At 37.1% G+C, this 19,771-nt stretch overlaps 1 long non-coding RNA gene across 1 annotated transcript in view; it reads left to right on the forward strand.

The window, feature by feature from the left end:
• Positions 1-15,733, forward strand: part of LOC309628321 — a 55,747-nt gene extending 40,014 nt beyond the window's left edge. Inside the window, exon 2 of the long non-coding RNA XR_014244417.1 lies at positions 14,843-15,733. This is a non-coding gene — a long non-coding RNA (uncharacterized lncRNA). The remainder of the gene's footprint in view (positions 1-14,842) is intronic.
• Positions 15,734-19,771: the final 4,038 nt, after the last annotated feature.

Genomic DNA, 19,771 nt, shown 5'->3' on the forward strand with positions numbered 1-19,771 from the left:
AATTATTGGTTTTTTTTAGTAGCTCAAAATTCAATCATTTTCTCTATGGGAGCTTTACCCATGGTTAACTCCAAATAGTCATTAAGACTAGAAAATGCCAAATACATTAGAAAATAAGGATCTTATGAATCAATCCAATCCTTAAGGAAGGTTTGGCTCTCTAGGCCCATCATTCAACACATTCAACAAGTAGTATATTTATTGTGTGCCTATAAATGTTAGTATTTTTATCAATTCCTAGGACAAAACATGGATATAATCTTGACTACTGCTAGGCTTATTATATTTTATAATTTGGTAGGAAGCCTTTTTTAGCCTTACATGCTGATTTTCCAAAATTACCCACTTATCACTCAATGTTTCCATTGGCGTGATTGATATTCCCAGTTCTTCCTACAAAAATAGAGAACAACCATTGCCTCCTTAGTCACTGTCTCACTTCATTTTTTTATAGATTTATTTTATTATTTATTTATTTATTTATTGGCTTTGTTGGGTCTTCGTTGCTGCACACAGGCTTTCTCTAGTTGTGGCAAGCGGGGGCTACTCTTTGTTGTGGTGCGAGGGCTTCTCATTGTGGTGGCTTCTCTTGTTGCGGAGCACAGGCTCGAGGTGTGCAGGCTTCAGTAGTTGTGACATGCGGGCTTCAGTAGTTGTGGCTTGCGGGCTCTAGAGCACAGGCTCAGTAGCTGTGGCGCACAGGCTTAGTTGCTCCGCGGCATGTGGGATCTTCCCAGACCAGGGCTCGAACCCGTGTCCCCTGCATTGGCAGGTGGATTCTTAACCACTGTGCCACCAGGGAAGCCCTCACTTCATTTTTGATGTCTCTTTCTTATACCCTCAATTTTGTTGCCTTTCAAATATTTCTAAATGAACAAGTGAAAACAGCAAAGTTAGGACTTTATTTTTGAACCTGATGGCCATGTACTCTAACCACTAGGAGGAGCTCCATATTCCCAACATTTTTATACGCACACAAGACACACACAGAGACACACACACACGCACACACACACACATCAAAAGAAACACAAGTAAATGTAATTTTTAGTAGGAAGGCTAAAAGTATTACAAATAAAATTAAATGTAGGCTGTGCACTCTCCTTGGACCTTTCTTTGAAGTTCTCTTTTCTCTTAGCCCCATGAAACTTGTGGTTTAAGTTAGAGCTTCTAGGCATCTTACACTTGGCAGATGCCTCCACTTTTGGGACGCTAAGCTAGGCCAGGCTGGGGCTCAGAGAGAGGGAAGCATTGAGAAGAAACTTAGGCATCCTCCACACTAGACCTTTGGAAGACAGGATGGTACTGTTTTGTTTACCTACCTTCTCATAATGTTACATCTGGATGACCAAGATCAGCTATATGGTATGGGTGAAATTGGGCAAGAAGATGGTTCTTTGTTCTGTTTCTAGTTTAGATCTTAAGCTAAAATAGCAGAATGAATCCACAGGCTTCTACATGGTCCAGCCCAGTTAATATCATGCACGTATGTAGATTGTCCCTTGTGCTTTACATCTCTCTTCAACCTACTGCAATGGGAGACAACTGTTAAGTCCTGGAGGGTGGTAGCCTAGCCTCTGTTATCATTAGGAGACCCAAATAACAGATCTCCTCTGCATTTGATTGAGAAATGATGTTCAATCATATAGGTGTCTTTACATAGATGGTCTAGTTTATGTTGGCAATATGATATCAGGACTTAAAAGGGATAAAAAGCTCATAATAAATAATAATAAATGCCTGATAACACATAACTATTAAACACTGGGGCTTGCTCCTTTATTATTTATTCTCATTGCAAAGATAAAAACACATGCTATAAATAATTTAGAGAATTTAGAAATGTTTTAAAAAGTGACTCCCATACTTTTAATTTTCACAGATAACCATTGTTCAAAATTTGGTATCTATGTGTCTGTATATATATGTATATGCACATATGTATTAAATATATAACAACATAAAGAATATATCTTAAGCATCTTTTCATATCGGTACTCATAGGCCTTTTCCTATCAGTATACATTCTTTCTAACAGCTGCAGAAGATTCAGTTATGTGTAATTAATATCCTATTCATTAGTTTTAAAATCTTTTTATTACAAATTTTGCTGTATTGAATATTGTTGCTTATATTGGGTTGGCCAAAAAGTGCCTTCAGTTTTTAAGTAAAAATAAAAGACACATTTTTCATTTTCACCAAGAACTTTATTGAACAACATATTCACCCTTTGTTCCACTACCTTCTGCCATTTTTCAGGCAACTTCATAATTCCATCTTCCCAAAACTTTTTATCTTTTTGAGCAAAGAACTGTTCCAGGTGCCTTTTACAGTCTCCCAGGGAATTGAAATTTTTTCCATTAAGAGAATTTTGTAAAGACCGGAATAAATGGAAATCTGAAGGTGCAGTGTCTGGTGAATACGGCGGATGAATCAGAACTTCCCAGCCAAGCTGTAACAGTTTTTGCCTAGTCATCAAAGAAACATATGGTCTTGCATTATGCTGATGGAAGATTATGCATTTTCTGTTGACTAATTCCGGATGCTTTTCCTCGAGTGGTGCTTTCAGTTGGTCTAATTGGGAGCAGCACTTGTTGGAATTAATCATTTGGTTTTCCAGAAGGAGCTCATAATAGAGGACTCCCAAACCCACCATAAACACATCACCATCTTTGGATGAAGACCGGCCTTTGGTGTGGTTGGTGGTGGTTCATTTCGCTTGCCCCACAATCTTTTCCATTCCACATTATTGTACTGTATCCACTTTTCATCGCCTGCCACAATTTGTTTAAAATATGGAACGTTTTCATTATGTTTAAGTAGAGAATCACATGCGGAAATACAGTCAAGAAGGTTTTTTTCGCTTAACTTATGTGGAACCCAAACATCAAAGTGATTAACATACCCAAACTGGTGCAAAGGATTTTCAATGCTTGATTTAGATATTTTGAGTATGTCAGCTATCTCCCACGTGGTGTAATGTTGATTGTTCTCAGTTAATGTCTTGATTTGATCACTGTCAACTTCAACTGGTCTACCTGACCATGGTGCATCGTCCAGCGAGAAATCTTCAGCACGATACTTCACAACCCACTTTTGACGTGTTCAATCAGTCACAGCACCTTCTCCATACACTGCACAAATCTTTTTTTGTGTTTCAATTGCGTTTTCACCTTTCTTGAAATAATAAAGCATAATATGCCAAAAATGTTCCTTTTTTCTTCTATCTTCAATATTAAAATGGCTACACAAAAATTCACCAATTTTGATAACTTTTTTTAAATGCACGCTGATATGACAGCTGTCACAATACAGTCTCATAAAATTGTTTCGAATGAAGTTAAAGATAACTAAGTGCTACTAGAGCCATCTTATGGAAAAAGACGAACGAACCTTTTGTCCAACCCAATATATGTGTACACACATCTTTAATTATACTTACGATTATTGGAAGTAAAATCACTGGGGGCGGGGATCAAAGGGATAGCACATTTAAGACTTTAATAGATTTTACCAAATTTCTTTCTAAAAGGAAATGTAAGAATGTGTACTTTTCTGATAGCATGTGAATATTTCCCCACACCCTTGGACATTTTAAAACTTAAAATCTTTTAAATAAAATCTCCATTATTTGTTTTAATTTATATTTTAAATAAGGTCGAGCCATGCTAATTGACTATTTTTAGTTCTTCTTCTATGAGTTTCCTGGTCATGTCCTTTGCCCATTTTCTCATTTTGTTTTACCTTATTATTGTGCTTTGTAATAACTCTTTGTGAATTATGAGGTTTACTTTCTGACTTGTGTGTTACATTTTTTTTTTAAACAATTTGTCATTTATCCTTTGGCTTTGTTTATGTTGTCATTATTTTGCAGTCAATTTAAAAATTTTACTCTGTTCTTAAATCTGTCATTCTTTTATGATTTTTTATGATAAATGAGTCAGTCTTTTATTATTTTTAGTTTTCATAAAATGTGCAAACAAAAGCTTCCCTATCACCCTAAGATTATAAAAAAGTTCACTCGCATATTATCCTAGTACTTTTATGACTTCATTTTTTTACATTTCCATCTTTGATTCAGTCTAGACACTAAGTTCCAGAAGGGCAAGACCCTGTTTCTTTTGTTTGTTTCTACATCTCCAGTGCCTAGTTTCTAAGTGATGCGTGAATGAGTTTAGTGGAAAAACAAAGTGAATTGGCTCGTGGAAAATGAACTTTATGGAAACGTGAAAGGTTTAGAGAAGTTCTACCTTTATGTTTCTGCAAAAAACAAACAAACAAACAAAAAAACCTATGTAACCAAAACAATTTAGGTTCTAAAGAGAAGAGAAGGTAGGGTAAACTATTGGTAGTTTGAGGGGGAGGGACACCATCAACACAGACACTTTGCATTTCTCTGGTGAAGGACTGTGTACAGGTTTTGAAGTCTTAGGATTTCCTGATCACAGTACCCACGACTCCTTCTGAGGTGTTCCTTGACAGTTGTGTAAATGGTGAGAATAACTTTACAAGTTTGAAAATAGGAGTGCTGTTCCTATTTCCAGAGTTTATTGTTCATTCTTGGATATGCATTAATGTAAAATATTTGTGTGAAGGAATATGAACCCAAAGTTGAAGTTTGACTATTCACCCTTTGGTCTATTATCTGGGGGATTAGGTCACTTCTGTTTCCCCCTTTGGAAGCTTACTTTCAGAAATTCAGGCATATTTGTATGTCTCAGGGGGAAAAGGCTGGCTACTCAGTTTCCTAGTGAGAGCTGGATATTGGTATTCTGTCATATAAACTGATTTTAGAACTTGGGATATTACCGAGGAACAGAAATCAAGGTGTAGTTGTTAATTATATTTTCTATTCCATCTGTACTGAAATTGGGAAAGACCTACAAACTGGACAGTGGACTTGATACAGCTATAGCTGGCCTAAACAAAAAGGAGTGCTTTATTTTTCTCTCTGTTTTCTCTAGTTTTGCTGGTGCTCCAGGAGTCACACAGTGATCTTTTTTGCCAACATTTTTCTTTTTTGTTGTTGTAGATCTCATAGTTATTGTTCCTCCTAATTTTTCACAAAGTAAACTTTTTCAACGTTTCTTGTATCTTCTTCACCCCTCCCCCGCCCAAAAGCTATCATCAGCTATCTCCTCACATTCATTTTTGTTGTCTTTATCTTCATTTGTTAGTTGAAAGGCAGGAAATATTGCCTCTTTGCTGGGACGTAGGTGTCAGGATGTCTTAGGAGGATGAACTAGGCAGGAAGGCCTCCTAGCTGTCATAAACCAGAGGGCAAGCAATTGGTCCCAAAAGATTGAATGGAGCTAGAGTGGATTAAGTATACAAGTAAGAGATTCAGTTGAGGGAAATCAACTAAATTAGAAAGGCTATTCATATTTGTAGGGTTCAGAGTTCAGGAGATCAGAGTTTCAAAAGCAGTGATGTTAGCCCTCTTCAAATCTTCCCAGAGCTCATTCTTTCACACCATTTGGGTTTCTGTTGGGAGATCTCCCTGCCCACTTATCTAAAATTGCTCTCCTTATCTCCCATAACTCTGAATCTTTCATTCCTGATTTATTTTTCATTATCGCTGATCACAATTAGAAATGATTTAATGAATTGATTTTCTTACTCATTGTCCCACTAAATATAGGGTACATGAAGGTAGCAACTTTGTTTTGTTCATCTCTGTAGCCACAGCACATACCTGCCCAAGAGTAGACTTGGACGAATATTCATTGCATGCATGAATGAATGAGTGAATGAGGGAGTGAATAAAACATAATCCTGTTTGTCTTCTTATAAAGGAAGTTGCCTAATCTGTGATAAATCTGTATCATATATTATCTTCAAAGCAGAGCGCAGTAATTGTTTTGAAAAATAGGCTTATGGACAACAGCTTTTTGTATTCAGTATAACTATTCTACCCTGTTGGTCATAGATTGGCAGAAAGGTGAGAATGGATGATACAAATTCAGGAGTCCTTCATGCTGAGGAAACCCCTAGAGTTATCTGGGAATGGTTAAACAGTTAAACCTAAGAAGAAGTTTCCTTTGAATTGACTGAAAAACCTTATGAGGTTAGGTCCAAAAGGTCTTGGTAGGTAATGACATATGGGACAATACATGAAAGGTGCTTGAGCCAGCCGACAGACTGGAGGAACAAGTTTTCTCTGAAAGGGATTGTGGGTAGTTTCCTCTGCATTGCCATAGTTACCTTTTGGTAACACCCAGCCCTGAGTAATATGATGAAGCAGTAATATGATGAGATCTCTGCCATTTCTAGTTATTTCTTTAGGGTAGATTGTGGAATTACTACATCAAAGGGATTAAATATTTTAAACTGAATTAAAAGTTTTTTCTCCATAATTTCTTCAGCTGAAAATAAAGGATGCTAATACTTGTCCTGTTGACTTAACCAGTGTTGCCAGATGGTTTAAACTCATGTATGTAAGAGTGCTTTGTAAAACATATGGTGCTGAGCAAATACCAAATATGGTTTTTTATTGTAATGTATATAGGTTTTGCTCTCAGAAGTACCATAAGACACTTCTTAGAGCTTAGGCGTATTTGGTTTATGTGGAGGAAAAGAGGAAATTTTCATTAGGTGTGCAAATGTGAAATAGGAAAGTATGGATGTTTTGTTCGGAGGGTTAAAATATTGATACTATGTTATATCATGATGTTCAAAAGTGCATACCTTCTCCAGAATTCTTTCTCCCACTTAGTCTTTCTAGTGCATCTATAACTGATTACAAGCTCCCTCAAGGTTTTAGCAAGTGAATCACTAGCTACTTGGCAGGCATTTGGAGAGCTCTGTAGTGAAGGAGTGTGGAGTTGCCAAAGTGAGCTGATTGTAATCAATGTTCTGTGATTAATGCAGGGACATGTTCCTCTATTCTTTTTAGTATTGATGGGAGATCATGCTTAGCAAATGGAGAGATGGATGAACCTCTTTAAGAGTTCTTCTTCGAGGTATCATAGATGTTTCTAATATCTAGTTATGCCCCTGGCTTTACAGAGCAATACATTCCTGAGGTCTTCACCGTGAGGTAACTTAGCAAAGTGACAGCAAAATTCTTCACCTTGCTAGATAGCACCATCACTATCTCATGACAGCAACGAAGAATCACACTTGGTCTATTTCCCTCACTCATGTTATAGATCACCAACTCTTATCTGTTCTACTTCCGAAACATATCTGGAATCCATCTACTTCTTTTTACTGTACTGCCATCATGATAGTCAGAATGTTGTTATTTCTCACCCGGGCATCGCTGTAGCCTTGTCTTGTCTTCCTGATTCCATACCCACTCCCTTACAATACGTTCTCTACCCAACTGTTACTGTGAGTGATCTTTTAAGAACATAAAGCAGATCACATCACGTTCCAGCCTAAACCTTCAAAAATTTCTCATCACTCTTCAAATAAAACCAACCCCCTTAAAATGGCCTACAAGGTCCTGGATGCTCTGTAACCCCATTTTATCCCTCTTTCTGCACCCCAGCCAACCAGCCTCTTTTCTGAACCTCTGACCCAGCAAGCCCTCTTGTGCTGTGAGACTTTCCTGCTCGCTGTTGCCTCAACCTGCAGTGCTCTTCTCCAGCTCTTTGTGTGTTAACTTATCTTCATACTTCACTTTCAGCTCAAATGATTCCTACTCAGAGATTTTTCTTTTCTGATCACCCAATGTAAATTGGCCTTCCCTATGACTGTCTCATCACCCTATTTCCCTCATAACACTTATCAGGATGTGTAATCATATTTAAAAATTTCGTTTACTTGCCTAATTCCTTTCTCCCCTCCTGGAGTATAAGCACGTGAGGGCAGGTTTGCATACTCATGGGGCTGACCCTAATGCTTAGCAAAGTCTATGGCATGTGGTTAGTGCTCAATGATTGAATGAATGAATGAGATCCAATGTGTTTTATCCATCAGTTAAATTTGTTGAATGGGCAGCTAAAAGCAATAATCAGTGATGCTTAGCTGGAATTAGTGAGGAAGCAGCGTGGAAGAATGGAAAGGTTTGTGGATAAAGACTCAGGAGCTCTTGTTTTTAGTCCTGACTCTGTCACTAATAAGCTTTGTAAACTCTCTAATGTCTACTTTCTGTATCTGGACAGCAGTTTCAAACTCTGGTATCTATAGGGTTCTTTAGATACCTTGGGTGAGATCTTTCTGATGTAAGATGTTCCTAAGCTTTTACAAAATAGGTACCCTTAAAATTTTATGGGAGCCAGTCCATGACCTTTAAATGGGGTATCCTTTCCAAGAATCAAGAGTTGCAGTATCAAGGTTGGGACTGGGCATTTCTGGATATTATTTCCAACTTGAATCCTTTAGTGATTGTGAGGAAGAAATGTCTCTAGATTATTCAAGGATGCTGAGGAATGGGAATTGCCCATGCTAAGTGGGAATGGAGGGATTGCCTTCAAATTTGGTTATCTTTTGGGCTGGCTTCCAATGTACATCTAGAGGGTTTTGAACAAATTTCTTAAGAGAACTACTCTTTGAAAGAATTAAAACCATTTTCACTCATGTAATATGGAATTTGAGTGCAAAGAAGAGAGACACACCCTCTTCTGTCATTCTTGATAGAGGCACATCCTAAATGATGAATTCCAGAAAGAAAAGTTGAATTATACTATCATAGTATTCTGGGAATGTCTCTAAAGTGTATATCAGAGTAAGATTTTAGGAATGCTTAGAAGTTCTTGCATTGCCAATTTAACTCTCTCATTAGAAATGTAGATATTATTTCTGTACAGTTTGAGTTTAGATATAATAAACTCTTTGAAAATCAAAAAGATGGTAAATAATTTCTACAGCTCTTGTGGCAGTATTACTTAATAAGACATTCTTTTTAAAAAATTTTAAAATTTTATATTGGAGTATAGTTGATTAACAATGTTGTGTTAGTTTTAGGTGCATAGCATAGTGATTCAGTTATGACATAAATCACAGCAATATTTTTTTCCATCCATCTCCCAGAGTAATGGAAATAAAAACAAAAGTAAACAAATGGGACCTAATTAAACTCAAAAGCTTTTGCACAGCAAAGGAAATCATAAACAAAACTTAATAAGACATTCTATGGTGACTTTATGATGATTGGGAAGGGATTGGTACATTATATGTAAAACCAGGTCCCAAATATTTAGTTGCCCTTTCTTTGCTAGATCTTTCATTATCCTATATCTATTAATGTTTCCCCTGGGCTAATAAATTCTTAGATTATTAACAATTAGCTTTAATGCTAATTATAATGTTAATTAGAGACATCTTAAAATCTCAAAGCAGGTTAGTCTCCAGATTAGATATTAACCTAATCAGTGACTTAATTCTGTTGGCCAGACTTTGTGAAAGAAGAAATTGAGGCAAAGAGAATGGATATAACTTAGTCCATGCCCTAGAGAATGTCAGTAATGGAGTGGGAGACAAGAAGTTAGACCCACCAGGTCCCTGAGTGGTTGAGTTGCTCTTATCAGACTTTAGACATTTTACACTCATGTAATGAGGAACTAATTGATTTAGATTTGTGGTCAGGAGCAGGCGATGGAGCAGGAGATGGAGTGGGCAATGGTATGGTACTTCAAACAGCCATGATTAATCTTGGCGACATGGAGGTGCAGAGGGAATTGTTAAATAGGAAGTAGAGGAAGATGAAGAAAGACTTGAGGGGTGCATGAGAGTTGTTCTCAGATAATAGCTTTGGGATTTCTGGGTTGTAGTAAAAAAGGCTCTATGTGCATCACCTGCTCAACTGCTCACACTCTCTGCTGAGCCCTCCAGGGACCTCTTTCCCTGTCTTTACTAATTTCAGTGTGTTTTTGCTTCCTTAGCTGGGTGATGCATACCCAGTGGGGTCTGCAATTGTCATGACGTAGATGCCAATATATGTTGAACTACACACAAAATAAAAGTCCCTGAGTAGGCCCAAGAAGAAAATAATATATTTTTTTGGTCCTTTGGAGAGTCAAAGCCAGATTAGACAACTCAGTCTAAGAAGAAACTCCTTTACACTCATTAGGATGGCTATTACTAAAAAAAAAAAAAAAACTAGAACATAAGTGTTGATGATGTGGAGAAATTGGAACACTTGTGCTTTGCTGGTAGGAATGTACAATGATGCAGTTGCTATGGAAAACAGTGTGGCAATTCCTCAAAAAAATTAAAAATGGAATTGTCATATGATCTAGCCATTCCACTTTTGGCTATATACTCAAAGGACTTGAAAGCATAGAATTTAACTAAGGAGATGAAAGATCTGTACATTGAAAACTATAAGACATTGATGAAGAAAATTAAGAAGACATAAATAAATGGAAAAATATTCTATGCTCACAGATTGGAAGAAATAATATTGTTAAAATGTCTATACTACCTAAAGTGATCTACAGATTCAATACAATCCTTACCAAAACTCCAAAGGCATTTTTTATAGAAATAGAAAAAACAATCCTAAAATTTGTATAGGACTACAAAAGACCTGGAAAAGCCAAAGCAATTTTGAGAAAGAACAAAGTTGGAGGTATCACACTTCCTGATTTCAAACTACATTACAAAGCTGTAGTAATCAAAACTATATGGTACCGTCATAAAAATAGGCACAGGAAAAAAAAAAAAAAATAGGCACAGAGCTCAATGGGACAGAATAAAGAGCCCAGAAATAAACCCATGCATATATGGGTTAACAACAAAAGAGCCAAGAATATACAATGAGGAAAAGATAGTGTCTTCAATAAATGGTGTTGGGAAAACTGGAAAACCACATATAAAATAATGAAATTGGACCACTAACTTATACCATACCTCTAAATTAACTCAAAATAGATTAAATACTTGAGCATAAGACCTGAAACCATAAAACTCCTAGAAGAAAACATAAGTGGTTAGCTCTTTGACATTGGTCGTGGAAATTATTTTTTGCATTTGACATCAAAAGCAAAGGCAACAAAAGTAAAAATAAACACATGGGACTACATCAAACTAAAAAGCTTCTGCACAGCAAAGGAACCATCAACAAAATGAAAAGGCATCCTATGGAATGGGAAAAAATATTTGTAAACCACATATCCAATAAGGAGTTAATATCCAAAATATACAAGGAACTCATACAAATCAGTAGCAAAAACCAAATAATCCAATTAAAAAATGGGCAAAGGACCCGAATAAGCATTTTCCAAAGACAAATACACATGGCCGACAGGAACACAGAAAGGTGTTCAACATCACTAATCATCAGGGAAGTACAAATGAAAACCACAATATCACCTCACACCTGTTAGGATGGCTATTATCAGAATGCAAGAGATAACAAATGGTGGCAAGGATATGGAGAAAGAAATCCTTGTGCACTATTGGTGGGAATGTAAACTAATACAGCCACTATGAGAAGAGTATGGAGTTTCCTCAAGAAATTAAAAATAGAACTACCATATGATCCACAATCCAACTTCTTGGTATATATCCAAAGAAAATGAAATTATTATCTTGAAGAGATATCTGTACTCCCATGTTCACTGCAGCATTATTCACAATAAATAGGTTAGTAAAAGGGTACAAACCTTCAGTTATAATATGAGTAAGGACTGAGGATCTAATGTATAACATGTTGACTATAGTTCATAGAGCTGTATTGGATAATTGAAATTTGCAAAGAGAGTAGAACTTAAATGTTCTCACGAAAAAGAAAAAAGGCACATACATGAAGTGATGGATTTGTTAATTAATTTCACGAGGGGAAACCTTTCACAATGTATTTGTATATCAAATCATCAGGTTGTATACTTTAAATATCTTACAGTTTGGTCAATTATACCCCAATTAAAGCTGAACAAATGAACTGAAAGCAGGGATTTGAATAGATATTTGTATATACACATCTTCATGGCAGCATTACTCACAGTAGCCAAAAGGTAGAGGCAACCCAACTGTCCATCAATAGACAGATGAATGAATAAACAAAATGTGATATATACATACAGTGGAATATTATTCAACCTTAAAAAGGAAGGAAATTCTGATAGTGTTACAATGGGGATGAACCTTGAAGACATTATGCTAAGTAAAAAGGAAAAATACTGTATGATTCCACCTATATGAGTTCCCTAGAGGAATCAAATTCATAGAGACAGGAAGTGAAATGGTGGTTTCCAGGGGTTGAGGGGAGGGGGCAATGGGGAGTTGTTCAGTGGGTACAGTTTCAGTCTGGGAAGATGAAAAAGCTCTGGACATGGATGGTGGTGATGGCTGCACAACAAAGTGAATATACTTAATGCCACTGAACTGCATACTTCAAAATGGTTGAAATAGTAAATTTTACATTAAGTACATTAACATTTTTCAAAAATTAAGATTAAAAAAAGAAGAAACTTAAAGGAGCTGTTGCGAGAGGGGCTCTTTAACCTTTCCTTTTCAGGTGCATCTGGTTACCTTCATGGTGACAAGGGACTGGCATATTTACTAGAGGGCTAAGGGTAAGGTGTGGTAAGAAGAGCCACACTTTGAGAACTGGTGTTATTTATTTTTGTTTCTGAAGAGTGATCTTGCTCCAGGCATTCAATTATTATTTGTATTATGGTAAAAGTGCCTCCCCAGTCAACTTAAAATTGATCATAATACTCAAGCCCATCATGATATCCATCACCCTTGCTCTGACAAAATCTGCCTTTATACTATTATTAGGGAAAGTGGTGTTTTTCTATCTTTTGTTTCTTTTCTCTTTTTTTCCCTCTTTCACTTGCCAACAAAAGAGTTGTCAAAAGTAACGTTTATAATAATTTAACGGATTATTTGCTTATTAGGTATTAATCATTCTGCCGTGCCTAGGGCCCATGCTGCTGCTTTGCTGCTAGAACAGTGATTCTGATCTCAATTAGATTATGTCTCTCTCCTTTACCGCCCCATAAATCATTCCGGCAAACTGAAATTAACAGCTACTGGAGCGCATTAATAATCTGCCTCACACATTGGAAAATGCATTAGCCGGAACCCTCCCATCGCTCTGACTGTTAAGCACATCATTTTGTTTATGAAATATAAACATTTCATGGAAGAGCTCTCCCACATTTCTCTGGGCCTGTGACAGCTAAAATGATTGCACACGATTGCCAGTCAGTCATGCGCCCAAATAAAGTTTGTTTAAAGTCATGGTTCTGTGACTGCCCCATTTTCTCAGGCATTTAAAAACCTACATTAAAAAAAAAAATCCCCTGTGATCATGAAAATAATAATAATAGTACCTTAAAATTGATACCTCATGTGTACAGTCCTTTGCATCGTTTACAAAGTGCTTTCACTTTCTTATGCCTGTGAGCTAGCAGGATGCTATTATTATTCCCATTTTATTTTTCCCCATAGGGGAACTAAGGCTGAGAGATGATTTGATCAAGGTCACACAGCGAGTGATGGAAGGATGGTCTAGAGTCCAGGATTTGACTGTAAGTCTCATGTTCTTTTCAATGTTCTACATTCTATACTGTAAACCACACTCTTTGTGTATCTATGTTCACGCTATTTCTGTTTGTTCATTTTATAATGCAGCCATGTGTCCTTTGTGGAGAAATAAGTGACCTTCCTTTATTCTGACAGATTAAAGAGCAAAATCAAGAAAAGTCAGAGGTAAAAGGGTTATTTTCTTTATTTTAATTTACTGCACTTATTCATTGCATCAATTACAGTATATTCACTGCTGTACAATTCAGCGATGATGTGCACAGCAGAGTACTTAAAATGGAGATTTGATATATTATCAACAGCATTTTTGGGAATTCGCTGGTGGTCCAGTGGTTGGGACTCCGCGCTTTCACTGCCGAGGGCCCGGGTTCAATCCCTGGCTGGGGAACATCCCGCAAGCTGCGCGGCTCGGCCGAAAGAAAAACCTAGCATTTTTTTTTTTTTTAAGTTTTTAATTTAACTTAATTTATTTTTTATACAGCAGGTTCTTATTAGTTATCTATTTTATACATATTAGTGTATATATGTCAATCCCAATCAAAACCCAGCATTTTTTACTCCTATATAGATAGCATCTCTGGATGATTCAAGAACTTAAACACCCTCCTTACTTCAACAGTAAATGTCTTGGTCTTAATTTACTTTGATGGCAGAAAAAGTCAGATGGCAGCAAAGTTGATCAATATTTTTTGTTGTTGTTATGTCCAAGCAGTTTTACTTAGTGAAGTTAAACTGATTACTGCCCAACTAGAATCTAAGTTCATCAGAAATATTGACTGCAGCATGTTTTGGCTGGTTTAATTATGGCAGGTAAATAACAGTCTTAGCTACCGAATGGAAGAAACAAAAATATAAATTTGTTGGAATTTTTTAAAGATTTATTGACAATCCAAACTTCAGACAAATTTGCATCTAGTCCCCATTGTTTTTATTTATTATTGTTTCTATACTCCTGACTAGTCCCAGAATTGTCACTTCTGTGTGGTTAACCTCTCTAAACTTCAGTTTATTTATCTAGAAAATAAATATAATAACATACCCTCCTTATCCCAGAGGATCAAACAGGAAAAAGTATGTGAAATGCATTTCACTAGAAAATTTTTAAGATTATATATCATTTTAATCAATTATTTTGTGGCCAAGTAGTTGAACAAATTCTTACGAGGTGTATTTTTCCTAAGGAGTTCAGGTAGCTGAGAAGACACAGTCTCTTTTTTTTTTTTTTTAATTTATTTTTATTTTATTTATTTATTTTTGGCTGCACTGGGTCTTTGTTGCTGTGTGCGGGCTTTCTCTAGTTGTGGAGAGCGGGGGCTACTCTTCGTTGCCGTGCATGGGCTTCTCATTGCGATGGCTTCTCTTGTTGTGGAGCACGGGCTCTAGAGTGCAGGCTCAGTAGTTGTGGCACATGGGCTCAGTAGTTGTGGCACATGGGCTCAGTAGTTGTGGCTCACTGGCTCTAGAGCGCAGGCTCAGTAGTTGTGATGCACGGGCTTAGTTGCTCCGCGGTATGTGGGATCTTCCCGGACCGGGGCTCGATCCCATGTCCCCTGCATTGGCAGGCGGATTCTTAACCAGTGCGCCACCAGGGAAGCCCGGCACAGTCTCTTGACAGACTGTTGATTGATGCTGCAGGTGCCTTCCTCCCTTTGTCCCCACCTTCCCAAAGACTCACTCATTCACTTTCTTGCTGAACAGGAACAATACCTGAACTGTCTTTTGCCTGACGTCTATAGTTTCATGAGTATGTGTTAATAGGCTGGACGTACCTATGATTAAGTTTGAATACCAACCTGAAAAAAATCAAAATTTATTGACTGTAGACCTTAAAAATTTTGAGAACATGACTGGTGTCTTTGGGATCCCAGCACCTAGCACAGCGTTTGGCCTGCAGTAGGCATGTAGTGAAAGTTTGTTTCATGAATCGAAAAATGTCACATTTCAGTCATGCTTCTATTGCACAAAACATTTTCCCATACTCTCCTTTTAGGTTGCTTACAGGTCACAGAAAACAAACAAACAAAAAACCCACAAACCAAACCAGTCTCATTAATCTCCGGCCAAACCAAAACTCTTGTGCTGGCTTCATTCACAAGTCTTGGCTAGTAATATCTTTATCTGTTTCAAAAGATTTTGCTCCTGAGAATTCCCTGGTGGTCCAGTGGTTAGGCCTTGGTGCTTTCATTGCCGGGGCCCAGGTTCAATCCCTAGTTGGGGAACTAAGATCCCACAAGCCATGTGGTGCTGCCAAAAAAAAAAAAAAGAAAAAGAAAAAGAAAAAAAAGACCTTGCTCCCAAAAGCATTTCGATCAGTCATAGTGATGATATTCAAATGACTATGCAAAAGCGTTTCACAAAGGTGTTACACCTTGTCAATCCATCTTGTAAATATGTATTATTACAAGTGTGTTACTTAAGTGTTTTCATTAAGGGAAAGAAATACTATGCAGATGAAAGTCAGTATGAATTAAAAAAATTTTTTTAAATGAACCTATTTAAAATTGATTGAAGTCCGTGTGTTTTGAAATACATTGTGGAGCACGTGGAATATTATTGCCTCTTTGGGTGAAACTATAGTGGCGCATTCTGTGAATGCTTATTAAGCATTATCCTGATCTTAATTATTTTCTTTTATGCCTCTGGATCCTGTAAAAAAATCACCATTGTAGTTTTCCAGAAATCTTCAGTGGCAGGGTAAGATCTTTCAGCCAATATTAATTTGGAGGTAAATAATTACTTTTAAAATGATGCAGGAAATTAAGTAATTTTTGCACAATCTATGTTACTCTTCAAGCAATCTTTAATGAGTGCAATATAATAAAGCAGTAATTGAATTGGTAATATATTTATCATTCCTGTTAAAAGCTCTTTCTTCTGCCCAGCAATAGGAGAGGGTCATTTGGAAAGTGAGCATTAAGTATGCGTGATACATACAGTATCGCACAGTACTGCCCAGTATCTTTTGGAGAAGCAGCTTCTATGCATGTGTAATAACCAATCTTTAAATGTCAAAGTTGCAGCCATTTTAAGAAAGAAATCCATATTTTGGACTAAATGTCATTTCAGATAACCAAGCTATTTGAAAGCTCCACGAGGATTTTTAAAAAAGTGGAAAAAAGCCAGATCCCCATAAGCTCTGACTTATTTATTTTTGCATTTCCATAACTCGATAATGACCAAACCAAACTTCCCAGAAAACTGAAAGCAAAATTGTGCTCTGAGCCGAGACCTGGTGTTTCTTGCTTCACCCTGAAGGAAATCTTCAGTTTAGTTATAAATCCCTGAAAATTAGGTTTTATATTGGAAATGCTGAGAGGCTCTCTGCCATTTTAACAACCAGAGCTAGAACTGCTTTAAAAAGGATGTATGTGCCTATAATATGCATATATCAGGAGGTTATAGCTATCTTACCAGTGATAAAACATAACACTCATAAAAATTAGTTTCATATACTGTGTGTTGAATAAACTTTACCTGTTCCTCTTTGCCTTTCTCTTTACACCCACATACCTACCAACAGGGGGGTAACAAAAACTATGCTCTTTTGCACCTAGGAGTAAAACTTGGTGCAGTCAAGTCCCTGGCTCTCCTGGCTTGTTGTTTCTTAGAGCAATTCATCAGATACCTAACAGTATCTGTGCAGACTAGAACCCAGCCTCTTTTTTTTCCGTTGTTTTATTAAACGATAATTTCTTGATATCTTGTGAGTGAAATCTTACACAGTTTTCTTTTAGGGCACATTCAGTACAAACCTATATGCAATACAGCTTATATGTGTGGCAGATTTACGCACACTGCATTCAAAGAGGAGAGCCATCCAGGGATGGGGCTATGATTGGGCGTGGAAGGGAAACTTCACGTGGGGAGAGGATTGGACTTTGAAATGGATTGCCCCCCGTTGCCCCACAACAGACAATTACTACTATTTGCTTCTGTCTCCAAATTTTATTTGATATTGTGGAGAAAGAGTCACTGTATTTTGGAACCAAAAAGAGTTAAGAATCTAGTCAAGAAGTAGTTCTTTTCTATAAAGATAGACAACAGGGATAAAAACCCCTATTAATTCTTATTTCTAGTGCATCCCTTGTCCTTTGCAGGAGAGGCAATAAATCTTTGCTCCCCAAATGAACAGCAAAGGGGAAAAAAATAATGTTAGGAGTGCCTACAACTTGTCAGATCAAATGTTAGTGAATCATGTCTTCGGAGGAAATGGTTTGCTGGAGAAGAGCTAGCTTGCTTGCTTGCTTTCTCTCTTTCTCTTTCTCTCTCTTTCCCCTTCCCTTCCCTTCCCTTCCCTTTTCCTTTCTTTCCGATCCTTCTTGCTGCATGGGGCTGCAGGATGACAGCCATCATCATGTTTATTACACCATATTTCTCCCCCTCTCCTCCTGTCTTCTAACACATAGACAATGCTTGGGAATTACTGACAAGTGACTTCTTGCAGGAGTTAGGAACAGGAAGAAAGACGCCACATACCCTGTAATACTGGCTGTGTGCCACGTACCTTTATGATGACTCTAAAATCTGCTTGCAGCTAGAATTTTGTGCCCTTTGAGCTGAAAACAAAGTCAAAATGGTAATTGATATTTTTTGTCCTTTCATTATTTCATGAGCATTATCTTCATTAACTAAGTAACATAACCCGTTACTTTGAATGGTCAAGGTTTGGGGGCATATATGCTTTGAAATTCAAGTTTTCTGTTTTCTTGCAATGCAGACAGCCCATTTTATATTTTCATAAAGAAAGGGATGCCCGAAGGTGAATGATGGATGAATCTTAAATGGTTGGTGTCCAGTTTGAACAAGCACCTGGAAGGTGGGCTGTTTTGCTGCATTCCTACAGATCTTTATTATTACTTAGCATTCACACAACATTTGGTATTTGCAAAGGGTTTCGCACTCATTTTTATAAGCTATTCTTCATACCAATCCTGAGAGGCAGGTTCATTTTCCTCAGTACTCCGCTGAGAAGACTTGGCAGAGGACTAGTTAGCTTCTTGCGTTAAGGCATGTGGGACCTTAACAGGGCAGTGGTTAGGCTGAGTACGCTCAGCCATTGTGCTTCCAGGGCGTATTGGCGAGTGCTTGTTTTCATAGCTGAATTTACTTTGAAAGAACACTTTAATTTTACTAAGGCACAGCTTCCAAATGAAAGAAAGGTTGATAAAGTAGATACTGTACTATAACAAAGAAAGGCATCGATTCCCTGGAATATTCAAGGATCTCAGATATTTGATCTACATTTAGGGTGTTTTAGAGAAAGAGTACTGGAAAACAGTTTAGCTGAAATCATTTTTAAAGGACATCATCCTTCTCTCCTCTCCTTTTTTTTTTTTTTTAACCTTTTCTCCTTTCCCTGCCCCCCCCCCTCCCCTTTCCATCTTTTGCCTTGTAGTCTAAGCCTTCTCCTTAACTCCTCATTTCTAAAATGTTGCTGTAAAGTCCTGCCTGAGATAATGCTGGTAAAGTGCCTGGTAAATTTGTTGGCTCACAGTAAATCGACATATCTTGTTATATTAGTGGTATTGTATGTTCCGGGATCAGTGTTATTTTCACATCTCTGGTTAAAATTAGGCATTAGCAGCAATATGTACCCAAGATTCACACAGAATAAAGAGGAGGACTTGGTAACCATCCCAGTAGCTTAGGTATATTCCTTTCTTCTCAATTTTATAGGCGACTTAGGCAAAAATCACTGTTAGACGTTTATGTTAATATTAATTTATTTTGGAGGTGGGAGTGGTTTGCTAGAGAGAAAAGCTGAATTACCTTTGGCATTATGGAGTAAAGAATGAAGTCTGAATGTGAGACAAGCATTCTTATAATGTGGCTTCTAATACATCCATTGCTTTTCTGTCCATACATTCAGCATAAATTTTATCAAGTGGCCATTGATCAGTACTTACTTTTCTTTCTCCTAATCCTCACTGTAACAGGAAGGATTTGAGAAATGACCTACAATTTATGATGCTTTATCAATGTTTTTACTCACTATGGAGGAAAGTGTGAGGAACATATTTCATGATGAAGTGGGTTTCTAGTTAACAGGACAAAATGAAAGCAAAGTCATAGATCAGTGTAATATGTCAAGCACAGAAAGGATCCAATTTATTGTAAATAATACCCAAGTTGCAAAAGAAATACAGCAACAGAAATCAGCTTATTCTATATGTGAAAAAGGAAAATTACCAGGAAGAGGTAATAGGCTCCATTTATCCCTTGACAGAAATTCATATTGTTTGTGCTTATCCCCTCTGGGAGATCAAGGACTCTGTCTGTCTTTGGGATTTTTAGAAGGATGGGCAAACATATTAAACTTCCTGTG

This window comes from Balaenoptera borealis (genome assembly GCF_965194805.1).
Source record: "Balaenoptera borealis genome assembly, chromosome: 4".
NCBI lineage: Eukaryota > Metazoa > Chordata > Mammalia > Artiodactyla > Balaenopteridae > Balaenoptera > Balaenoptera borealis.